Here is a 20163-nt window from a genome sequence, read left to right on the forward strand (position 1 = left end):
TGGAAGATGTGGGGGGAGCCATCCTTGGGCTCAGGGTAGGGGTTTGGTCAAGAAGGGGGTGCCAGGGTCTGGCTGGGGCCATGTAGGAGGTGAGGATCATTTGGTGTTCCCAGAGTGCCTCAGAGGTCTTCTTTTCAGATTCTTTCCATATGGGGTTGTGGGTGTGACAGTAACAAATGCTCAGGAGGGATGAGATATTCCTCCAACACGTCAGGCCCGGTACTGCCTCAGGGCCTTTGCATATACTGTGCCCTCTGCCCAGATATCCACATGGCTGGCTCCATCTCAACTTTCAACTCTCTTGGCTCAAATATCACCTCCTCCCGGAGGCCCTCCCTGATTTCCCTGGCTTAACTAGCACCCCTGGGTTTCTCGACCCCACCATTCTATTTATTTTGGCTCTGACCTTATCAGAGTCTGAAATTTTCTTGTTTGTTTATTTGCCAATGCATTTCTTATCTGTCTGTCTCACTGAACTGTGCAAGGGCTGGGAGTGGGTCTCTCTTGGTCATCCTGTCACCATGCCTAGAATACTACCTGGTACGTAGTGGGTGCTCAGTTCATACCTGTCAGTGGATATGCAACTCCCGCCTCTGGTGTGCCTTGAATTATTAATTCAAAATAAATCATGTCATGACCTCGTGAAGAGCGTAATTACACGCACCGGACTGTGTGTGGCGTGCAGCAGAAGTATCTACTGATGATTAACATTCTCTGTTGAAATAAACCAGTGCTTTGGGTATTTCTTGAGTTTTTGCTTTCTTCTGGGGCCTTGGCAGCTAGAAGTGGCCTGGGTCTCATTTGCCTCTGAGATGCCTTGAGTGTTGGACCTCAGAGAACCTCATGGGATTGGATGATTGGCAGGGGAGTTACCCGAAGGGCCAGACCACGTGCCAGAAGCACTGCTGGGTGCCAGGCACGTAATGGCGAAAATGACAGACCCACTTGTTCCTGTAACAGACGGGTTGAGGGTTCTGACTGGGTGCTGGGGACACAGCGGGACTAAGATGGACCCAGCCCCACCTTTACAGGGTTCACCGTGACCAGGCAGTGACCGCAAAGCACGCTCCCAGCTGTTAAGGGGGAGGTACGGGCATTGTGGGAACCCAGAAGGGCTTCCAGGTGGAGGTAGCTTCCAGGCTGTAGTTGGATGGAGGCTGCAGAGAAGCGTGTTCTAGGCAAGGGGGACAGCAGCGCTGCATGGATGCCAGACATTCAGACTCTAGTCCAGCCCCCTCCCTGCAGGACCAGCTGCCACCCTGGGCTTCTCCCTGGATGTCCCCCAGTGCCTCCCTCCTCAGGGGCCAATCTGGCCTCAGCGTCTTCCCTGCAAACCTGCCCCTCCTCTTGAGCCCTTATCTCTGAGGTAGCCCCACCATGCCCCCATCCCCAAGTTGGAGACCCAGATGTCAGCCTCCTGCCCTGCCTCACTTTCACTCCCACCACAGCCTGTGAGTCCCTAGGTTCTGCCTGCTCTCCCTCCAAAGCCTCTCTTCCATCTGTCCTCTCCTTTCTGCCCCACGGCTGTGCCTTGACTCTAGCCCCCCACTCCCACCTCCTCCCTGGTCCCCCAGCACGCCTCATGCACCCTCCAATTGCCTGAAGGAGCCATAGTTTCCCCACCCCCCCCCCACGCCTTTACTGCACCCAGTATCCCTTCTTTTAGCTCCTCCCATCTCATCCTTCAGGTTTTTTGCTCAGAGTCACCTCCTCCAGGAAGTCTTCCAGGATGCACCCCCCCCCCCCACTGGGTCAGGTCCCCTCACCCTGAGCACCTCCCAAATAACTCCCATCACCCTGTTTTTCAGCCTGCCCAAATCCTTCCACAAGGGTAAACTTAAAGAAAATATCTATTTTGGGCTCCTCTGTGTCCCCAGCACCCAGCACAGGCTCAGACACACAGTAGGTGCTCAGTAAATATTTACTGAAGGAAGAAGTACCCGAGTGACAGCATGGAGTCAGACTCCCACCTCAAGCCTCCCCCTGGCCCCTTGCAGCAACTCAGTTCCATTGAACCAGCATTTCTGTGTCCCTACTGCGCACAAGGCAGACTCCGAGGGGAAACTAGAGGGACGACCCGTGCGTGATGGCAGAACACAAGACCTGGGAAGTACCTTAAAGAGAGAAAACCTCTGTGACTTGGAGGGTGGGTGGATTTGAGGACCCCACCTAAAGAGACATCCTTCCCTTAGAGCGCTTCTGTCTGGTTCGAACCCAGGACAAGGGCCCAAGAACAACAGGATTATATTGTGCCCTTTTTCTTAAACAAAGTCAGAAACAAAATTCTGATGTGAATTGCCTCCCTCTAATTCCCAGGGCAGCAGTACATATGTTTTTCCTGTTATTAAATCGTTTGCGATGACCGAGGTGCCTCCCACGAATGGTGCCGTGATTAATTCTGCCTCCTCTTTGGGGCTTCTGCATCCCACCCCTGACTGCCCCCATTGTGAGTGGATCCTGGGCAGGGGCCGGGTAGGGGGTTCCCTGCCCAGGGACACGAGCACATGTGTCATCAAAGAAAATAAAAACCTGAGGCTGGGACAAAAGCGGCTGCAGGATCTTTAGGGGTGAGTTTTTCCTCAAAGTAAATGAGCCTTTGGCCTCTGCCTTCTTGTGCTCCAAGCCCAGAGCTTATCATCGATTTATTCATTTCATCCTCACACAGGTCTGTGATGTGGGCATTACCATTATCCCCATTTGACAGACGGGGAGACAAGGCCCAGTGAGGGAAGGTGACTTGCCCAAGGTCAAACAGCATGAGACTGGCAGAGCTGGGATTCGAACACAGGCAGGGTGGCTGTCTCTTTTTTTAAAATTTTTTCTTTTTTGTACTGGCTGGCTCTTAAACACCAGGTTGGTGCCTGTCCCTGGCAGTTCCCTTCCCTCTCACAGCCCTCCTGGGGTTTCCCTTGGGCTCCCAGGGCAAAGTCAAGGCTCTGAATGCTGGAGCTTTCTGAGCCTACCTCTGTACCTTCCATTCTGTTCACCAGCTGCCCTTGACCTTCTCCATTCCCTCCCTCTAGGCTCGTCAGACTCCTGATTTTTGCCCATGCTGCAGCCCCACATCTTCCAGGAAACCCACTCCAATCTCTCCTGTCTCCTCTTCGATTCTCACAGATACCAGGCACCAACCTGCCTCAGGGCTTTTGCACTTGCTATTTCCACTTCCTGAAACACCCTCCCCTACTTCTCTATATGGTGCTTTGCTCATAGGTCCCCTCCTCAGAGAAGCCTTCCCTAGTCCCCCACTATGCTCCATTCCATCAATGTTTTGCTGATTTTCCCCCATGTTTAATATCCACCATCATGCCCATGGGTCCAGGGGCCATGCTTAGTCTTGGCCGCTGCTGAATATTTGATGTTAAATGCCTGAGCCAAACTTTCCAACCCTCAGAATCAAGGCCTGTGATTTTTTTTTTTTTAAATAAGGAAAAATTTTTTTTTTTAATTTATTTTGTCTGTGCCAGGTCTTAGCTGTGGCACGCGGACTTCTTAGTTGCAGCACGTGGACTTCTTAGTTGCAGCATGTGGACTCCTAGTTGCAGCATGCATTTGGGATCCAGTTCCCCAACCAGGGATCGAACCCTGGCCCCCTGCTTTGGGAGCACAGAGTCCTACCCACTGGACCACCACGGAAGTCCCTCAAGGCCTGTGATTGATCCCCAGTTGACAGATGGGGAAACTGAGATCCCCCTGATGCTAAGACTTTGCCCATATCCTCTATTCTGACCCCTCTGGGCCATGACCCCCAGAGGGTGGGTGTGGTAGGCAGAATCCTGGTCCCCCAAACACATCCCCGTCCTAATCCCTGGAACCTGTGACTATGATACCTTCCGTGGCAAAAGGGACTCTGCAGATGGGATTAAGTTAAGGACCCTGAGATGAGGGATGATTCTGGATTATCCGAGTGACCCAGCGTCATCCCAAGGGTCTTCATAAAAGGGAGGCAGAGCGTTAGAGCCAGAGAAGGAGACGTGACAACAGAAGCAGAGGCTGGAGTGAAGCATTTTGAAGCTGGAGGACGGGGCCACGAACCAAAAAATGCGAGCGCCTCTAGAAGCTGGAAAAGACAGGAAACAGATTCTCCCCTGGAGCCTCCGGAAGGATCAGCTCTGCCCATGCCTTGATTTTAGCCCAGTGAGACCCATGCGGGACATCTGACTTCCAGAACTGTCAGGCAATAAATTTGTATGGCTTTACTAAGTGTTTCACTAAGTTTGTGGTCATCGGTTACACCAGCCAAGGAGACTTATACATCAGGCAGCTCCAAACAGCCTTTCCATGGATACAAGCACTTTTGCTTGGTAACATCACTGAAGGCTCGCTTCTTTTATTTTGACACGTCTCAGTGTAAAAGTCGTGTGCGTGGAAGGGCAGTGGGTGCTGGTCACCTGATCTGCTCTGATCCCAGCCCTGCCCTACTCCCCCTGTGACCTTGGCCCGACCATGCTCGCCACTGAGCAGCCTCCGTTTTCTCATCTGAGAAATGGGAATAAATGCGATCGCCTATCCCTCTGGGATGGTGGAGAGCCTCAGAGACAGAAACAACCTCAGCCAGGCTTGGCTATGTGTCCTGTGATGCGGCTAATGTGGGCTTTGAGTCCAGCCACCTACAGCCTTCAGAAGACCTGGCAGGACAGACACCTCCTGTTCCAAGAAACGGTCTCTGATTATTCAGGTTACTCTGGGTGCATCCAACAGCACCTCTGTGTCCCCCATCAAAGCCCTCATCACCCTGGGACCGGAACTGCCTGGTCATGTGACCATCTGTGAGCCCCGGGAGGGCTGAGCGCACCTGCTGTGTCCCCAGCGCCCCACGCACAAACCAGCACATAGTAGGAGCTCAGTCAATATTTTGGTCTGAATAACTGAATTAAACAACATACCTAAGATATATTATTATTACAGAAAAGGCCCAGAATGGGGAGGGGAGGCTCCCGAGGCCATCAGGGGATTAGCCTTGGGATGATGTTGGAATGGTGGCTAGGGTCCTCCCTCTGGATACCCTGACCAGCCTCTGGGGCTCTTCTCTCCTCTCAGCTTCTGGAGAGGACCCCTGTACTACTAGGAGCTCGCCTCCCGACGGCTGGGTGAATTTTGGCAAGCACCTTCCACCCTCTGAGCAACTCCCAGATCCTACATCCCACCATGGAGGGAACCTAAAGGTCTGATTACTGACAAGGCACAGAGACAGCAAGTGGATTCCTCAAGGTCACACAGCAAGGCAAAGAGAGAGGGGGCCCTGGCTACCAGGTGGTCTCTGCTTCCCAATCCCCACTTCAACTTTGGGATCATACCAACCCCTTACCCAGCCTCCCTTCTTTCTCTGGGCCTGAGGAGGGAATGCTGAAGGCAGTCACCCTGGCACGGGTTAATGGACGTCTGGCAGCCAGACCATCACAAAGACAGTCCCGATGAATTTGTTTTTGTGAATATCTCAATGCGGCCGCCCTGGCCAAGCGTGCCCGCCCAGGGCCCCGCCCGTCTTTGTCAACATCTCAAAGTGCCAGGCGAGAATCTCCTTCAATGCAAACCTCCGCTGAACACTTGGCAAATCTCTTTTATTTTTCCCTCTATTTATTCTCACCCTCCCTTTTCCCTCCTCTCACAGCTCAGGGAAGAAGCGATTAAGGGCAGAGGAGGCCAAGAAAAGATGAACAAAGACGCTGCATTCCAGGCTGGCCGGGCAGAATGGGAGATTTTCAGGCGGATTGTGGAATTCAGCGGGTTGAATGGAGGCTGGTTCGAGCGAGGATTCTACCAGCTCAGATCACAAAGGCGGCCGAGCAGGGCCTCCTCGGCAAAGCTGCCAACACCTGCTCCCTTTTCAGCGCCACAATAGGGAAGTTAAGCTTCAGCCATGGCCTCCTGGATCCCGAAGGGACCTAGCCCGTGGGGCTCAGCTGCCCTGGGAGCTGCAGGGACATGAGGAGGACAGCAGAGGGGTCTCTCGGTGGCTCCCTGGCCCCCACCCACTTGGTGCCAGGAGCACCCGCAGTTGTGACAACCACAGATGTATCCAGATAATGCCCAGTTGATCTCGGGCGGCCTCGGCCTGCAGCAGCTTGAAGCAGGGTTTTGGTTTCTGGCCGGTGACTGAGATCGGGTCACGGCGGTGAGAGCACCGAATCCTAGCCACTAGACCAGTGGTCAGTGACAAGGCCCTGGCCCTATGGCTTTGCAGAAGAAGAATTCCCACAAAGACGGAAAGTAGTGAAACAAAGTATTTATTAAAGGAAAAAAAGAGTATAGTACGTGTGGATAGACACACGGGCGGGCTCAGAGAGAGAGTCGCACCCTCTTGGTAGTTTGAATCACTTTTATGGGGCATTTCTTCCAGGTTTCCTTTGGCCAATCATTTTGATTTGCCTGGTTCAAAGTCCATATTTGGTATATCTCAGGATTTTCCCACGTGTGAGCGCGCATCTCTTAGCCAAGATGGATTCTACCGAAGAGGCCTATGGGTAGTGAGCATTAGTTACCATCACTTAGCATCACTCCCCTTTTGACCTCCAAGGAGCCTTTCTGCGCATGTGTAGTCGGGACGTCTCCTGACTTCAAGAATGAGGAATATGTGGTCTCTTATTCTCTATCTGGGCAGGGCCCAGCCTCCTCTCTCAATTGTCCTGTTATTCCCGTCTGAGTATCAGTCCGCAAGGAACGAACTCAGACCATTTGCCCTGGGGTCCCATCTGTCTCCTGCCTCACAGTGTCCCCTGGGTGCAGGATCACCCCCAGATGAAAACCACTGCTTTCCATTATTTTTTTTTTTTCACATCTTTATTGGATTATAAGTGCTTTACAATGTTGTGTTAGTTTCTGCTGTACAACAAAGTGAATCAGCTATATGTATACATATATCCCCATATCCCCTCCCTCTTGAGCCTCCCTCTCACCCTCCCTATCCCATCCCTCTAGGTCATCACAAAGCACCGAGCTGATCTCCCTGTGCTATGCGGCAGCTTCCCACTAGCCATTCATTTTACATTTGGTGGTGTATATATGTCAGTGCTACTCTCTCACTTCATACCAGCTTCCCCTTCCCACCCCCCACCCCCGCCACCCCACGCCCTCTAGTCTGTTCTCTACGTCGGCGTCTTTATTCCTGCCCTGCCACTAGGTTCATCAGTACTATTATTATTATTTTACTTTTTTTTTTTTTTGGCTGTGCGGCTTGCAGGATCTTAGTTCCCCGACCAGGGATCGAACCCGTGCCCCCTGCAATGGAAGCACGGAGTCCTAACTACTGGACCGCCAGGGAAGTCCCTGCTTTCCATTATTATTAATTCTCAGAAGTGACTTGGTTAGGCCAAAGCACATGCCCATGGTTTGAAAACATTGACAGATGTTGTCTGCTGGTCCTCTGCGTTTTATGGCAATATCGTCAAGTTGTATCTATGACCCTCCTGGTAGCTGGGTACATCATGACCTATGAGACCAAACACTTCCCGGCCCAAGGTGAGACTGGAGGAGGGACTTCCCACTGGAGCTCTGACCCCTCCTTGGCTGGAACTTCACTCCCCACCCCTGCCACCAGCCTCTGCAGAAGGGGAGCCCCCACCCCTCCCTTACCCTGGAGGTGGATGGAATTCCCACCTGCTGTGACCTGGACTGAGGGGCTGGCCCTTCCTTTGATGGAGGAATAACAGGGAAGCAATCGGCTTCCAGCTGAGGCTCTGAGGGGGGATCCCATCTGGTCCCTGCTTGGGGAAGGAGGGACCAAAGCAAGGAGAGTGAGGGCTCCAGGCCTGTGGGATGGTGAGCTTCAGGGCAGAGACAGGGGCTGTTTGAGGGCATGATGTCTCGAGATCCACGGGGTCCCTAGCACCTCTTGCCCCAAGGCATGCATGCATTCATTCATTCAGTATCTACCTCCCCCTCCTCAGTGCCCTGACCTGTTCTGAGTGCTGGGGACACAGCAGTGACCAAGACACACCCTGCCCTGTCCTCCTAGAGCTCCCAGTCCAGAGATGGACACGTGACTGGCTAGTTACCACTGGGTGATGAGAGCTCTGATGGGGCGCGTGCAGGCAGCTGAAAGAGCCTGAGGAAGCCCCTGAGCCGGCCTGGAGGCCAGGGTGACTTCTAAGCTGAGTCTGGAAGGGTCCAGGGAGGTTAGTTGGGTGAAGATGGAGAGTGAGGAGCCAGATCAGATTTTAGGGGCCTTTTTGGGGAGGATGGATGGGAAGGCTTGGGGTTGGAGGTGGGGAGACCAGGGAGGAGCAGAGGCTGGGATTCAGGCAGACAGGGTAAGGTCTGTGATGGGCAGTGGGGACAGGGAGGGACCAGGCAAACCGAGGGGTGCCCCTGAGATGGGGGCAGGTTTGGGGGCAACATCCAGAGCTGTCCAGATCCCACTGGGTTTGATGCCTTGACAGAGGTCCCTCCAGGCTTGGGTGCCAGGATTGGTGGGGTGGGGGGGTGGAGTGATGGCTGTAAACAGCAGTCGAGAGCCATGCAAATGGGTCTAGAGCAGGCCGACAGCCCAAGTGACGAGTGACGGGCCGTTATTAGCTCCAGAGCGTGTGGGTTTAAAATAGCATCGTGGCAGCAACAAAAGCAATTTGCTTCCTGAATTTTCATTCTGAATGGATGATCTGCTTTTAATCAAGCAAGGCGTCCCAAAATGCTCTTAATTACCTCAAGTCAAGGGCTCGGCAGTAATTTCTATGTCGACTTTCGGGTGGGCATGATTAGGTTTTCACAAAAGAGGTTGCAGGGAAGATTAGAAGGATGTTAGGGTGAAGTCGGACCCGAGCTGCCCTGGATGGCCCAATGGGGAATCAGCGGGCAGGGGCCTGTGGGCCGGAGCCAGGCCTCGGGGCAGGAAGGTCAATCTCAGGCTTAACTGTATGGCTTTGGCAAGTCACCATCCCTTTGGGGGCCTTGGTTTCCTTTCTCCATTAAATGCAGAGGTTGGTGATGGCTTCATGATGAGGATAAAATGAGAGCGTGCTTGAAAACTTCTTAGCATCAGATCAAACAGGTCATTCATCATTCATTCATTCATTTATTCACTCAACCAATATTTACTGAGCACCTCCTGGGTGCCAGGCCCTGTTTTAGGCACCTGAAACTCAGCAAAAACCATGACAAATGACATCCTGACTCTTGGGTCTAGCAGAAGAGACAGTCACCAAACAATGAACTCATCACATTTCACTGATTCTAGGATGCTCAATTTTCCTGTTTTAACATCTCTGAAATTGGGATGTGTCTTCTTCCCCTGTGTCGTGATTTAATTGGCAGGGATGTTTTCATCCTTAGCAGGATATAAAACAAAAGGGGGGTTTTCTCTTCGATGGCATCTCAGAGTCCATGGGATACAGTAATAAGTAAGTACGTGGCAGGGGGTGTTTGAAGGTGAGGAAAGCTATGGAGGGAAGAAATGAAAGATGGTGTTTTCCAAAGTCCTTGACACCAGCCGAGAAACTCTGCTACTCACATCACACCTAAGGGTCGGGGCCATGGAAGCATCCAAGTCTTCCGCAGCTGGTCACGTATCACGTGGTTACAATGCAGTTAGAAGAGGACCAACCATATTTAGCGTCTCACCAGAGAGGGAGTCCCAGGTATTTGGGGTAGGACCGTGGTGAGATCGTGGAAGGAGCTGGAAGCATTGGGCAGTGGCTCCAGGGGTTGCCCTGGCAAAGGTACTGGGTTTTGTCGATTTGTGGAAGTTGGAGCAGCTTCCAGGCCTGTGGACACGTGGTTTCTATTGTGGCCTCAAGTCTCCTTGATGGGATGATAAACCACACGGCTGCAGAGGCTCGGAGCATCATACCCCGGAGGAAGCCAGATCCTGGAAACAGGCAGGCTCTTCAGTCAGATGGGTTTAGGGGCCAATTCTGGCTCCACCACTTCCTGGTAAGTGACCTTGAACAAGTGATGTTCCCTCCTGAGCCTAGTGTCTTGGTCTGTAAAACAGAGTGAGTATCAATTCTTACCTGGTAGCGTGGGGATGTGGGTTAAACGAAATCACTCAGGAAGAGTACTGAGCATAGCACCTGGACCATAGGAAAGGCTTGATCAACATTACCTATTAGAGTCAGGAGTTTTCACTTTCATCCAGAACCTGCCTCTTTCTGCCCAAACTGTCAAAAAACTTCCATTCTTATTTATTAGAACAGACTTGGTTTTGCTGCAGTAACAAACAGCCCCTAGGTGTCAGAGGTTAATGACATCAAAGATTTATTTTTCAGCACTTCTCTGGCAGTCCAGTGGTTAAGACTCCACGCTTCTAATGCAGGGGGCGCGGGTTTGATCCCTGTTCTGGGAACTAAGATCCCACATGCTGCGTGGTGCGGCCAAAAAAAAAGATTTATTTTTCACTCGCATTGTATAGTCACTGGTTTTTTGGGCTGGGGGCCTGCCTCATGTCACCTGACTCAAAGATGCTGGCTGATGGAGCAGCCACTGTCTAGAATATTGTTGGTCTCTGTGTCAGAGAGAAAGAGAACTCTGGAGGTTCTCTTACTAGCAATAAGTGCTCTGGCCTGAAAGTGACACAGGTCATTTCCTGGTCTGTATGCCAGAACTAGTCATATAGCCCCACCCAATCCAACCATTCATAGATGTGCTCATGTAACAGTCAGCTATTGCTGTGTGACAAACATCCACCGAATCTCTTTGGCATACAGCGGCAAGCATTTATTTCTCATTGCACATCTGTAGGTCAGCTGGGCTCAGTACTCAGTGTCCAGATCTGGTCCATGTGTTTCTCATCTTCCTTGGATTAGTGGCTACTCAAGATATATTTGTCTCATGGCTAAAGGCAGTAGCACAAGAGGGCATGCAGAAAAATTCAGTCCCTCTTAGGGCCTCAGCTCAGATTTGACACGCTATCACTTTTGCTCATATTGCTTTGGCCTAAGCAAGTCTCATGGTTGGGACTGACATCAGTGGGTCAGGGAAGTATGTTTCTCCTGCGGAGCTTGGGGATCTGTTGGAATTTGCTGAGTAATAATCTAATCTTCCATAATCCAGAAGGTGAGGTCAGGAAATATTTGGTGAGAGCATTATTAGTTACCATGCATTAGCCATATACATAAATGCCCAGGTCATAAGTGGAAAGACCAGGTGGATATGAGCTTCAGGCGTGGCTGAATCCAGGAGCTCATTTCTCTCTGTCTCTCTGCTCTGCTTTCTCTGCATTGCTCTGTTCTCAGACTCCACATAGAGAGCCTAACAAGAGGTCTGCAGCAAGATGTCTAACCTCATACCCTTCCAGGTTTGAGCCCAGCAGGAAGAGCCTGCATTATGACACTCCTTTTTTCAGGTATCAGATCTCTCAAATAGCATGCGACAAAGAAACAGCAACCTTCATCACTTGATTGACAGGTCAAATGAGCAAATTATAGCCTTCTCTTCCCACTGCTCCCCTCGTACTCCCGGTCACACTGAGAAGCTCATCTTTTACAGAACAGGCTCTCCTTTCCCAGGGTCCACCTCTCCCAGTGTTTGCTCATATAGTCCCTGCCTCCGCACCTCCCCCAGGGGGGATCGGATTACACAATCCAATATCACAGGCCCCCAGGGGGCTGGGCTAGTGTTCTTTGTGCGGATCCCTGATGCTGCGGGCCGTTCTCAGCTCTGCCCACAAGTGCATTTGCTTGAACCCAAGTCAGCCGGCTCGGAACGTGAGCCTCTTGGTTGAGGTCAGAAAAACAGGGCAGCAACCAGCATGGAGTTTGTTTAATTGATTTGCTCCGAAGTGGCCATTTTTCTGGATAGTCCCAACTGGAGAAGGCAGGGTGGAATCGGGAAGCTTGCCCTGGGCACTTGCTGACTGCCACCCCCTCCCCAGGCTGGGAGCAGGAAAAGCTGGATCCAGGCACTCCCAACCCCAAGTGCTGAGGGTGGGGCCAGAGGGCATGACCAGGTCTGGTGCGGAGCTGACAGCACTGTACGTGGAGTCCAACAGACTTGGGTTCAAATCCCTGCTTGGCCACTTATCCACTGTGACCTTAGCCAAGCCCCTTAACTTTGTGTGCCTCAGTTTCCCCATCTGTATAAACTGAGGACGGCAGTAGCATCTAGCTCATAGAGCTGTTCCAGGGAGTTAATACACCAACAGAAGGAACCAGCAAACTTTTATTGTAAAGGGCCAGAAAGTCAACGTTTTCAGCTTTGTGGACCATATAATCCACTCCACCATTGTTGTGCAAAACCCACCCATAGATGATACATAAATGAATGAGCGTGGCCGTGTGCCAATAAAACTTTATTTATGGACACTGAAATTTGAATTTCATATGATTTTCATGTGTCTCAAAATATTATTCTTTGATTTTTTTCCCCAGCCATTTAAAAATCTACAAAACAGGTGTTGGGCCATATTTGACCCCGGGCTGACTCCTTATGTATATAGAACATTTACAAGACTATCAATACTTAGTGAATAGAAAGTGCTCAACAAATGCTACTACTATTGTTATTGTTTATTGTTGTTGTTTTTAATCTGGAGGTTATAAAGAGGATCTCAAAGTCAGGGTGTGAGAGCGCAGACGGACCTCAAACATCCATTTGACAAATGAGGCTGCTCCTCTTCCGAGCCATGTGACCTGGAGAGGTTTCACCTCTCTGAGCCTCAGTCTCCCCATCTGTACAATGAGTATGGCATTACCTCCCTCAGAGGCAAAGTGATGACTCACCATCCACCCCCTTCCATGACCATGCTGCTCTGCTCTCTTTCAGGCTTCCAGACCTTTGCTCTTGCTGGTCCCTCCTCCCAGAATAAACTCCCCCAACTCACCCATTGCCTCTGTCTCATCCTTGGGGGTCAGCACAGAGGCTGCTTCATCCAGGAAGCCTTTTGTGACACACAGAGTGGATCAGGGCTCCCCCAGTGTCCTGTGCATCCCTCTCGCCCATCATAGCAGATATGACACCAGGCTGGGAGTATCAGTGCTGCTCCAAGAGGTCTCGGGGCTGTGTCTTTTCTGCACACAAGCCTGGACAAAAAAGGGATACCAAAAATATGTTTGGATTTAATGTCTTTCTCCCAATTCCCAAACTCTCTTACCCTCACCTCCTCCCTCTTCCTCCTTTCCTTCCTTCTCTCTCAGAAACCCCTCGGGGCCCAGAGCCATTGCAACATCTCCCTCCCTTTGCTTCCTGTGGCAGACAGACCCTAAGGTGGCTCTCATGATTCCTGCTTCCTGACACCCACACCTTTGTGTGACCCCCTCCCCTTGCATGTGGGTGGGGCTCGTGACCTGATTCTAAGCAACAGGGTATGGCAGAGGTGATAGGAAGCCACTTCTGTGATTATGCTGCCTTATTTAAGACTCTTTCTTGCTAGCAGCCTTGCCACTCTTTTTTTCTTTTACTGGCAAGCAGACATTTTGAGAATAGTGCCTGGAGGGGATCATGTGGCAAGGAACTGTGGGTGGCCTCTAGAAGCTGAGAGCAACATCCAACTGACAGTCAGCAAGAAGCTGGGGACCTCAGGCTTATAGCCACAAGGAGATGAGTCCTGCCAACGACCTGCAGGAGCTTAGAAGCAGATCCTTCCCCAGTTGAGCCTCTGATGAGACTATTGTCCCAGAGACACCAAAACTGCAGCCTCGTGAGAGTCCCTGAAGTGGGCCACCCAGCTAAGTCATGCCTGGATTCCTGACCCACAGAAACTGAAATAGTAAATGTGTTCTTTGAAGCTGCTATGTTTGTGGGTACTTTGTTACACAGCAATAGCTGACTGATACATTTCCACTTAGACATTTCCTTCAGGGTTCTTCTACAGCTCAGGTAACATACAGGGAGCTCCATATTCCCCATCCAGCCTCCATGGCACCACTCTAATGAGGCCCAGGGTCATGGGGTAGGCTGTGGCTACACTGGGGCTCTTGCAGGCAGGGCTGGATGGGTAGCAAAAGCCAGAGAGGGGTAACTAAGGACATGGTGCCCATCATCCCTAGGCCTATGGGGTCCAGGCCACCTGCCCCTGGGGAGGAGGAGACAGTGGGCCTAGGCTACCTCATACTGGGTATGGGCTCTTCTGTTAGTTCCAAAGCTGTTGGGCTGTGTCCCACTCTGGACAAGAGGTTATAGTGTGGGATGCTAATAAGTGGGGGTGACTTATATGATGTCGTTTGTTGGCTCAGACAGGGCATTAAATGACACTGAATAAAGAGAAAATTCATTCTCTCAAAGTCTTTTGCAATCTTTTTAGCACCACACTGTCCCATACAGTAGCAACTAGTTACCTGTGGCTATTTAAATTTAAATTAATCAAAATAAAATAAAATTCGATTGAAAGCAGGGTCTCAAAGAGATATCTGTACATGCATCTTGATAGCAGCATTATTCACAATAGCTGAGAGGTGGATGCAGCCCCAGTGTCCATCAACAGATAAATGGATAAACAAAATGTGGTCCATCCATACACTGGATTATTATTCTACCTTAAAAAGAAAGGACGTTCTGACACCTGCTACAACGTGGATGAACCTTGAGAACATGATGCTTAGAGAAATAAGCTAGTGACAAAAGGACAAATACTGTCTGATTCCACTCACAGGAGGTCCCTAGAGGAGTCACATCCATAGAGACAGGAAGTAGATGGTGAGGGCCAGGGGCTGGGGGAGGGGATGGGAAGTCAGTTAATGGGGACAGAGTTTCAGTTTGGGAAGATGAGAAAGTTCTGGAGATAGACAGTGTGGGTGGTCACATGACGATATAAATGTACTTAATGCCACTGAAGCTGTGCACTTAAAAACGGCTAAAATGGTAAATTTTAAGTTATGTGTATTTTACCACAATTTTTAAAATAAAATAATTAAATAAATTTAAAATGCAGTCCCACAGTTGCACTGGACACAGAAACCACATGCCGCTGGTGGCTCCCATATCGGACAGGACAGATATAGACCATTTCTATCTTCACAGGAAGTTCATCGAGAACTTGCTTTAATGCCTCCTCACATGCACTAATTTTCCTTTTAAAGAGCAAGGAGGCCTCGTGCTCACAGCTTGGGGCCCAGGACAGGGAGACTTTAATAAGTGGGTTTCGTTTTTCACTGTGGATCCCCAACTGTTCTCCGCAGAGAGCCAGAGGGCTCCAGTGAGCACCTGAGTCAGGCCCCGCCCCTCCTCTGCCCACAGTCCTCCAGGGCTCCCACCTCCCTTGGGATAAAACCTCAAGTCCTCCCCTGCAGCCCACACGGCCCTGCAAGACCTGCCCTGTCCCCTCCCTGCCCTCCCCTCCTCCCTCTCTCCCCCTCGCTCACTCTGCTCCAGACACACAGGCTCTTCACTGTTCCTCCAACACACCAGGCATGGTCCTGCCCCAGGACCTTTGCACGGGCTGTTCTCTCTGCTGGCAAGCTGTTCCTTCAGAAACCTACATGGCTCCCTCTCACCTCCTTTGGGTTTTTGCTCAAGGGTCTCCTGGGTGAAACCCTCATTTTCATCCTAATTAAAAATTGCAGAGTTTACTCAGAATTTAGAGATAGCTCCTATCCTACCTTCCAGACAAGAGCCTGGGGCTCAGAATCTGGAACTCTCTGAACAGTGCTCCTAGGATGGGGGTCTAGAATGCCCTGGCCTGCCCATGACCTTGTCCTCAGCCTGGCCTGTCCCCAGCTGGCTCTGCCCCCCTCCCTCCAGGAGCTCAGAAATTCGCCCGGTGCACAGATGCCAGACAGGAAAATTAATTGGGCCTTGCTAGGGCTGCTCTCCCCGCTCCCCGTCAATAACAGCCGTAAAGCAGAATTTATTCAGCAGTGCTGGCTCCGGACGGAAACTGGGAGGAGGGGCAACGTTCTAGAAAAGTCAATCCCTCACCACGGGAACAGGCGGCAGCTGGGGCTCCAGGACACCAGAGCCAACTTCCTGCTGCCTTTCTAGAGGTTGTACCTTTCCCTGGGTTGGGTGGGTGGGGAGGAAAGAAGATGCCCCCTGGTTTACCCAGTCCTTGGTCAGGAACCACTTACCTAAATATATTCCACATTTATAAGCACCTACTGTGGGTCAAGTGTTTTGGGGACATTAACGGTTTTAATTGGAAGTTAGAGATTATTTTTTATGTCTATTTTAACCAGCAGGGAAACTGGCACATAGAGGTTAAGCAACTTGCTTAATGTCGCACAGCTGCTGCTCTCACACTCACCCCTGGCTTAGGGGTTTGTGGGGACCAGGATGTGACAAAGGCAATGTAGGCAGTCAAGGAAGATGTGACCTGCCAGCTGGAGGACACCAGGAACACCCCATCCTCATCACCACTGTGGCTGGGGATCTGGCTGGGGACCCAGCTTATGCACCTAGGCTCCACACAGTCACAGACTGATTTAGGTAAGGGCTGCTGGCCACAGCTAGAACTGTTGAATGGAACCTGCTTTGAAGCCCTTGCGTATGCCGATCCTTTGGTCTCCGTTGCCTTTCCTCCCCTTTCCCTTCTGAGAAGGGGCTCTTCTAGGCATCCCTGGGAAATTGAGTGGCCCGTGGGTTCAAAGCCTGGCTCTGCTGTGTGACTTTGGGGAGGTGTATTCCCCTCTCTGGGCTTAGCTTCCTCATTTGAAAAATGGAGATAATAATTGTGGAGTTGCACAGAGCAAGTATAGATAGTGGAGCTTCCAGCCCTGACCAAGCGCTCAGCAAACGGGGGGCGATTTTATTACTATTCTTACTGTTTTTGTGTCGCCCTCCGACTGCAGAGAGACACAAGGCCGTTACATATCCCTCTCCCCGGAGCCCTTTCCGCAATCCCCGGACCAAATCCAGTGGCCTCCCTCTCCAGCAGGCACTGCAGGGACGGTTTTGATGGACATGTTTTTTGCATGGAAAAAAGCTGGAGGATTTGTATTTTGCCAAAAGTGTCATCAGAGAGAAAATATTTCCTGCATTTCTGGCGAGTGTTGATGTGTAAGAGCCAGTGGCTTGGTGGGGGGGATGGGGGCTCCACACAATGGGGACCAGCCACTGGTACTGCAGCCCCAGCATCCTCTTCAGCCTCCAGATCACCTCCACAACCCTCCCCAAGCCCAGCTCCCCACCCCCTCCTCTCCGGTCTCTGCCTGGCTTTTCCCGTTGAGAATCTCACGGTCTCTCAGTCCCTTCACCTCTCTCTCCCTCCTCAGTGAGTTTGGAATAAGGAAATGACACTGGAGCTGTGATTTGCAAAATGAGGAGTTTGCCTGGAGAAGGGGGTGAGTGGGAGGAGTGATCCAGGCAGAGAGGGCACAGCCCATGCAAAGACCCTGGGGCTGGCCCGGGCCTGGTGTGTTGCAGGAACAGAGAGGAGGCCCGTGTGGCTGGAACAGAGTGAGCGAGAGGGAGAGAAGGAGGAGGGGAGGGCAGGGAGGGGACGGGGCAGGTCATGCAGGGCCTTGTGGGCCATGGGGAGGCCTGGGTTTTATGGAGCCCTGGGAGGATGTTTGGGGGGGTGGGGGTGGGAGGGTTGTGATCTCCTTTATGTGTAAATATATCCCTTGGGAATGGGTTGGAGGGGGACAGAGTAGAGGCGTGGAGGCCAAGGAAGAGAGCCCTGGCCACCCAGCCTGGCTCGAGGGCAGAAAGATGAGGAACAAACACCCTCCCACACACGCTGGGAGGTGTCGGCAGCATCCAGTGAAATTCAAAATAAACCGAACTCAGCCTCTGCCCCCGTTCTAGGGTGACAGAGAGATATGTCCAGTCACTGTCACTTTGGCATTGAAGGACAGACCACCGGAAACTGCCCGAAGCCCACCACTGGGGTGGGTGACCCCTGCACCTCGGATAAGTGAAGACTACACAGCTGTGACAGAGGATGAGGTCAGCTATGTGAGCAGGTGTGGACTGCTTAGGGACACGTGGACAGTTGTAAGAGGAAGCCACAGGACAATCATGTGGGCAGAGAAAGTTCTGGAAGCATTTGCATCAGAATGTCAACGGGGGGGGTACCCAAGGCAAGGGGTTTTATTTTATTTTGTTTTGTTTTATTATTACTTTTTAAAATTTAGGTGAAATTCACATCACACGAAATTAACCAACCTGGTGGCATTTAGTGTATTCCCAATGTTATACCACTTCTGGTTCCAAAACATTCTAATCACCCCAAAAGAAAACCCAGTACCCCCAAATATAGTGTTACGTCTTACATTTAAAAAATAATTTTTATTGTGGTTAAATACACATAAATGCCCCCTGCTCCTGGTAGCCCCAGGTGTTCCTTGGCATGTGGCAGCATCCCCCCAATCTCTGTCTCCATCTTCACGTGACCATGTTCTCTCTGGGTCTCTGTGCTCTCCTTTTTTTAAAATTTTATTTTATATTGGAGTATAGTTGATTAGCAATGTTGTGTTAGTTTCAGGTGTACAGCGAAGTGATTCAGTGATACATATACATGTATCCTTTTTCTAATTCTTTTCCCATTTAGGTTATTACAGAATATTGACCAGAGTTCCCTGTGCTGTACAGTAGATCCTTGTTGGTTATCTATTTTAAATGTAGCAGTGTGTACATGTCAATCCCAAACTCCCAATCTATCCCTCCCGCCCACCCTCCCCCTGGTAACCATAAGTTCCTTCTCTAAGTCTGTGAGTCTGTTTCTGTTTTGTAAATAAGTTCATTTGTATTTTTTTTTTTAAGATTCTGCATTTAAGCAGTATCATATGGTATTCGTCTTTCTCTGTCTGTCTTACTTCACTTAGCATAATAATCTCTGGGTCCATCCATGTTGTTGCAAATGGCATTACTTCATTCTTTTTAATGGCTGAGTCTCTCTCTTTTTTTTTTTTTAAATTAATTAATTAATTTATTTTTGGTTGTGTTGGGTCTTCGTTTCTGTGCGAGGGTTTTCTCTAGTTGCGGCGAGCGGGGGCCACTCTTCATCGCGGTGCGCGGCCCTCTCACTGTCACGGCCTCTCTTGTTGCGGAGCACAGGCTCCAGACGCGCAGGCTCAGTAGTTGTGGCTCACGGGCCTAGTTGCTCCGCGGCATGTGGGATCTTCCCAGACCAGGGCTCGAACCCGTGTCCCCTGCACTGGCAGGCAGATTCTCAACCACTGTGTCACCAGGGAAGCCCCTCTCTTCTTTTTATATGGGTACCAGTCATTGGATTTAGGGCTCACCCTAGATGCAGGATGATTTCATTTCCAGATCCTGAACTAATTACATCTGCAAGGAGCTGATTTCCAAATAAGGTAACATTCTGGGGTTCCAGGTGATCATGAATTTTGCGGGGACACTATTCATCCCACCACACTATGTAAGGAACCATAGTCACAGGTTGCATTAGGATGAGGACATCTTTGGGGGCATATTATTCGGCCTCCCACATCATCTATCCTATTGTGTCCCTTCCCTGCTCAAAGGCACGGATCCTCATTGCCTTAGAATAAAACGGAAACACCTCACTGGGGCCCACAGGGCTCTGCCTGGTCCAGAATCTGTGTTCTCCTCCCATGTCCCTCTCCCCATCTCACTCGGTCTCTGTTATTCTCTTCACACAGGCCAAGTTTGTTCTTGCCTCAGGGCCTTTGCACTGCCTGTGGCCTCTGCCTGGAATGCCCTTTCTTACCTAGATCTTCTCACTCAGAACTCAAAGCTTACCACTGCAGAGATGCGTTCCCAGACCACCTGGGCTAAATCTCACCTCCCGCCTCTCCTCCCATGGCCTTTTACTACTGATAACTATAAGTGCCTGGGTCCTCCAGTTCCCATCCTCACCTCTCATGGTCTGTCCTCCCCACAGCAGCCAGAGGGCACCTGTGAGCACCTGAGTCAGGCCCCGCCCCTCCTCTGCCCACAGCCCTCCAGGACTCCCACCTCCCTGGGGGTAAAAGCCCAAGTCCTCCCCTCAGCCCACAAGGCCCTGCACAACCTGCCCGGTCCCCTCCCTGCCCTCCTCTCCTCCCTCTCTCCCCCTCGCTCACTGTGCTGCAGCCACAAGGGCCTCTTTGCTGTTCCTCCAACATGCCGGGCACAGTCCTGCCCCAGGGCCTTTGCACGGGCTGTGCCCTCGGCCTGGAATACTGTTGCTCAGATCCCTCCCAATGGCTCCCTCCCTCACCTCCCTCAGGTGTCTGCTCAGATGTCATCTCCTCAGTGAGCCCCTCTTATCATTTCACCCTCCTCGTCTCTGACATACTATACCTTCTCCCTGCTTCGTTGTTTTCCCCACAGCATTGATTATCCAACACAGCATACAATTATTTATAGTATTTATTGCTCATTGCCCAT

At 51.0% G+C, this 20163-nt stretch overlaps 1 protein-coding gene across 1 annotated transcript in view; it reads left to right on the top strand.

Moving 5' to 3' along the window:
• ZNRF4 (zinc and ring finger 4) overlaps window positions 1–20163 on the top strand; it is a 77387-nt gene that overhangs the window by 43956 nt on the left and 13268 nt on the right.

This window comes from Eubalaena glacialis, chromosome 4, assembly GCF_028564815.1.
Source record: "Eubalaena glacialis isolate mEubGla1 chromosome 4, mEubGla1.1.hap2.+ XY, whole genome shotgun sequence".
Classification (NCBI taxonomy): Eukaryota; Metazoa; Chordata; class Mammalia; order Artiodactyla; family Balaenidae; genus Eubalaena; species Eubalaena glacialis.